This window comes from Diabrotica virgifera, chromosome 3, assembly GCF_917563875.1.
Source record: "Diabrotica virgifera virgifera chromosome 3, PGI_DIABVI_V3a".
In the NCBI taxonomy this organism is placed as follows: domain Eukaryota; kingdom Metazoa; phylum Arthropoda; class Insecta; order Coleoptera; family Chrysomelidae; genus Diabrotica; species Diabrotica virgifera.
Window position 1 is genome coordinate 96,104,801 of NC_065445.1, and position 6,000 is coordinate 96,110,800.

Consider the following 6,000-nt stretch of genomic DNA (forward strand, 5'->3'; position numbering starts at 1 on the left):
ATATTTTTAAAAGATATTTAATTGAAAAATTTATTGAACCATTTTCCTGGTGACACCTCCATGGCTTCTAAAAATTGCAAGCCAGATGGATGCTGCAGTGAAGAAAAGAGGGAATTCTAAAAGTTGCCATTCACAATTCCGTCTAGAGCTTGGTAAATTCCAACGGAAAATGGACCTAGTTACTCTATAGGAGTAATACTAATAGAAAGATAAAAATGTATACCATTTTTATTCAGTTGCAATTGGAAGGCAAAACTGTCTTATTTTTCACTTAGTACAGAGAGCGCAAACCAGCACTCTAAATCGACGATTTTCGCCTCTTGTTGGAGGCTTCATCAGAGAGGCGTAGATTTGCTGTTCTCTGCCCCAAGTGACAAATGCTGAGAGTTAGTCATCGCACTGCAACTGACTTTATGGAGTAGGTGCAATGAGTAAATAAGACAGTTTTGTCTTCGCATTGCAACTGAATCAAAATGATATACATTTTTATCTTTCTCTCTTGTCTTCACTGCAGCATCCATCTGGCTTGCAATTTTTAGAAGCCATGGAGGTGTCACCAGGAAAATGGTTCAATAAGTTTTCAATTAAATATCCTTTTCAAAAAAAAGCCATAGTAAAACTGACATATCTCATAAATGCCTCGTTCAGATTAAGATATATTCCCAAGATATGGAAAGTGGCTAAGGTCATAATGATCCTTAAACCTGGAAAACAACCAAATACAGTATCATCGTACAGACCGATTTCATTGCTACCCGTAATTTCAAAGCTGTACGAGAAGCTTTTGCTGAAAAGGTTGAAACTTCTCATAGATGCTAAGGCTCTATCTCCATCACACCAGTTTGGGTTTCGAGAAAGTCATTCAACTATCGACCAAGTCCATAGAATAACGGATATAATAGAGAGGTCGCTAGAAGGAAAGAAAGTTTGCTCCGCTGTCTTCCTCGACGTGGCGCAAGCTTTTGATAAGGTATGGCACGAAGGACTTAAGTACAAATTAAGCAGGATTTTTCCAAGACAATACACAGAATTATTGGAATCTTATATATCAGAGAGAGTTTTTAGGGTTAAGCAAGAAGAAGCCTACTCGGGACTAAAGGAAATCAATGCAGGGGTACCACAAGGTAGTGTGATAGGAACGGTCCTATACCTATTATACACTAGTGATATCCCTGAAGTACAACGTAATACAATAGCTACCTTTGCTGATGACACTGCCGTCTTAGCCGTAGGTGAAGACCATGAAGAAGCAGCAAGAAAACTACAAATATCCCTTAACAGACTTAACGAGTGGACTAAACGCTGGCGAATTAAATTAAACGAAATGAAGTCAGTGCACATAAATTTTACGAACAAGAAAAATCAGTATATTCCTGTTAACGTAAATAATACTCAGATACCATATGCCGACACCGCAAAGTATTTGGGTATTACACTAGACGCTAGGCTACGCTGGAAGGCCCATGTTAAAAAGAAACGAGAACAGCTTAACATGAAGTATAAAAAAATGTATTGGCTATTGGGAAGACAATCTCTCTCGATCTACAATAAATTACTTTTGTATAAACAGCTTATAAAACCTATATGGACATATGGCATATAACTATGGGGCTGCGCTAGTAATACAAATTTAATTATCATTCAACGATTCCAAAACAAAGTGCTAAGGAGCATTGTCAATGGTCCATGGTACTATAGGAACAGTGATCTCCATAGGGACCTAGACATGGATACTGTTAACAAGACCATAGAAAAATTTGCCAAGAGTCACGAACAACGACTTCTTCAACACGTCAATGTTGAGGCCATCCAGCTCCTCGACAACACGGATCTAGCTAGAAGACTCAAGAGGAAGAAACTCTTCGAGTTAGTTAAGTGAAAAATAGTGCACGGTGCAAGTGATGGTACAAGTTAAAATTTGTGCAATATATTAAGAGAACCTAGGGGGTACTATCGAGTTTGTCTTTAGTCTTAAGTTTTTTTGTAGTAATTTAGGTTAGAAATAAGTTGCTCATTGATCACATTATTTGATCAGATTGTAATGTCCTTAAGCATCTTATTGGTGTTTAATAAATAAAAAAAAATAAAAAAAAAATTAAATATCCTTTAAATTTTTTTTTAAATATTTTTATTAGATTGAAAAACTTTGACTATCATTTAGCAGATGTCGCTAGGCACCTACTCCATAACGTCAGTTGCAATGCGAGGACTAATTCTCGGTGTTTTGTCACTTGGAGCAGAGAACAGCAAACCTACGCCTCTCTGATGATGCCTGCAACAAGAGGCGAAAATCGTCGATTTAGAGTGCTGGTTTGCGCTCTCTGTACTAAGTGAAAAATAAGACAGTTTTGCCTTCGCATTGCAACTGAATAAAAATGGTATACATTTTTATCTAAATAAAATGTAATTTTTATACTTTTTTGCAAAAAAAACTCGTGGTTTTGACTTCTGAGTGATATCAAAAAGTCAGAAGTCGATAAAGCTAAAATTCGACAGCTTTACCTTGAGAAACTCATAAGCTAATAAAATCTTTTTGAATTTTTTGTTTACCATGATCCAATCATGAGTTGCCATGGGGTATTGGGGTGTTTTATAGAGGTAATACCTTTTATGAGAACGGCCACATCGAGCGTAATATACGGGAGATGGTTCGAAGTAACTGGTCCTCGTAAGACATCCAATTGTCACTTATGGCTCCACGTGCCACACCCTGGGCAACTGCATTGGTCTGTAGGCTAAACTAAGTGAGGGTAACCACCGAGCGATTGCCGGTATAAGCAATCTCCACTTACTAGCCAACAGCTTCGGGTGGATGAGCTAGTAAGTGTTAGGGCACTCTTTTGTCCTGAGACTGAGAAATCTGTCTCGAAGGCGGATGAACCCTACAGAATGGTCAACGGCATAAGGATGCAGAAGGCAACGGGGAACCACTGCATTAAGGACTCATAGAGTACCCCTAGTAGTAATCATCATGGCGGACATGCAAAGGAGAAGTACTGATCATGGACATCGGATACCAAGATCCGGCAGAGGAAGACAAACCTGCGAAACCCTTATAATAAGAAAAAGACAACCATAGAAATTGCTACGTGGAATGTGAGGAACTAATTCTCTTCGGGAAAATTAGATAACGCCGTGTTGGGAATGGATCGTTTGGGTATAGACATATTAGGCATAAGCGATACACAATGGCCAGGAAATGGCAAATGCCCCACAACTAATCATGGTATGTTTTATTATGCCGGAAGTGACACCACAACCCATCGATACGGAGTTAAAGTCATCATCTCAAAAAAATGGAAATATGCTGTAGCAAATTTTACTCCATTCTCAGAGCGCGTGATGTTAATACAACTGAAAGATAAGAAGAACATAATAAACATCATACAAGTGTACGCTCCTACAGCAGACAAAGACGAAGAGGAAATAGAACAATTCTATAATAACTTAGAAGAGGTGATGAGAACAACAAAGAGACAACACATTAACATAGTAATGGGCGATCTGAACGCCAAGGTAGGTCAGGGTAAAGTTGGAGAAAATGTCGGTGAATACGGCTTAGGTAATAGAAATGAAAGGAGTGATCGTTTAGTTCAGTTTTGGCAAAGCGAAGATTTAATAATAACTAATACATTCTTTAAATTACCCCCAAGGAGACTGTATACGTGGACGTCACCTCAACACACACAAGAAAGAGTAATCAGAAACCAAATAGATTACATAATGGTGACAAAAAGATACCGTAATGCCGTGAAATCTACTAAAACTTACCCTGGAACTGATATCGGTTCGGATCATAATCCAGTAGTATCTGTGTTAGAAGCTAGATCAAAGAAAATGAGAAAAACCATCATCCCAGCGTTAGACTTAAGTCAGCTTAAAAGTGAACACCGACGACAAACAGTGCGCGAAGAAATCAACACCGGCCTCAGTGTAACAGAAAACCAAATCCGCGGAACTGACAACATAGATGAAAAACTGAAGTATATAAACACTATAATAAGAACTACGGGAAAGAAACACCTAACCAAATCTCCAAAGAAACATAAGGTGTGGATGACACCAGACATACTAGAACTAATGGATGAAAGACGCAAATTGAGGAATAATTCAGAAAAATACAGAGAGGTTGATAAGAACATAAAGCAAATAATAAAGAAGGCCAAAGAATCATGGATTAAAGAACAATGTGTAGAAATGGAAGACTATGAAAGAAAGTATGACACATTCAATATACATAAAAAAGTAAAAGAACTTACAGGAACCCAAAGAAGACATCAAATAAGTTTGCTTAAGGACAAAGACGGAAATATTATTATAGACTTAACAGAAAAAATTAATAGATGGAGTGAATACATAAGAGAATTGTTTGAGGACAGCAGAAATAACATTGAAAAGGTAAATAGTGAAACAAGACCTGAAATCCTAAAATGTGAAGTGGAAATGGCACTTAGAAATCCCAAAACTGGAAAGGCAAATGGACCCGATGAGGTTCTTACTGAATTACTAAAGCTCTTGAATGATGAATCAATAGGTATAATATTGCACTTATTTAACACAGTATACAATGCTGGTATTATACCTCAAGAGTGGCTGCTGTCTACATTCGTTACACTGCCAAAGAAATCCAATGCAAAAGAATGTTCAGAACATCGAACAATATCTTTAATGAGCCATCTACTAAAGATATTTCTAAAAATCATCCACAACCGAGTTTATCAAAAGTTGGAGTCAGATATTAGTAATACACAGATGGGGTTCAGAAAAGGACTAGGTACTCGAGAAGCTCTCTTCGGTTTGAATGTTCTTACACAAAGATGCCTAGACGTTAATCAAGAAGTACATGCATGTTTTATCGATTTTGAAAAAGCGTTTGACAGAGTACGCCACGATAGGCTAAGAGACATTCTTGAAAGAAAAGACAAAGATAATAAAGATCTGCGAATAATTCTCAACTTATACTGGAATCAGAAAGCTAACATCAAAATAGAAAACGAGATATCAAAAGCAATAGAAATACGTAGAGGAGTAAGACAGGGATGCATTTTGTCACCACTGCTATTTAATGTATATAGTGAAAGCATCTGTCAGGAAGCCCTTTTGCAAGCAAATGAAGGAATCGTAATCAATGGTGTAAATAATATTCGATACGCAGACGACACTGTACTAGTTGCAAGAACAGTAGAAGAATTAAAACGATTACTTACAAACATAAATATTGCTTGCAACAATTATGACATAAACATTAATATCAAAAAAAACCAAGTATATGGTCTTCAGTAAAATCATGACACAACCAGCACATATTAGTATAAACGGCATTCAAATTGAAAAAGTATCAAGTTATAAATACTTGGGAACTTTAATAAACGAAACTGGACACCAAAACAATGAAATAAAAAGACGTATCGAAATTGCCAGGGCCACCTTCATAAAGGTGAGAAAATTCTTCTGCAACAGAGATATAAGCATCCCTCTACGATTAAGAATGCTAAGAGGCTACGTATTTAACACGCTATACGGTGTAGAGACCTGGACTCTCAAACAGAACAACATAAAAAATATTGAAAGTTTCGAGATGTGGTGCTACCGTCGAATGCTGAAGATAAGTTGGGTTGAAAGAATCACAAATCTTGAAGTAATACGAAGGATAGGAAGAGACCCAGAAATTTTGTTAACGATAAAACGAAGAAAACTCGAGTATTTGGGTCACCTGATGAGAGGTCATAAATACGCATTACTTCAAAATATAATGCAAGGAAAAATAGAAGGAAAACGGAATCCAGGCCGTAGAAGAATGTCGTGGATGCGGAATTTGAGAGAGTGGTTTGGCTGCACCGCTAATGAACTTTTTAGGTCAGCTGTAAACAAAGTCAGGGTAGCCTTGATGATTTCCAATCTCCGATAGGAGTGGCACAAGAAGAAGAAGAATCATGAGTTCTGATGTCTACCGCAAAATTCATTGTTTTTTGAGGGGTCTTTAAAAATTTGCCACCGTTG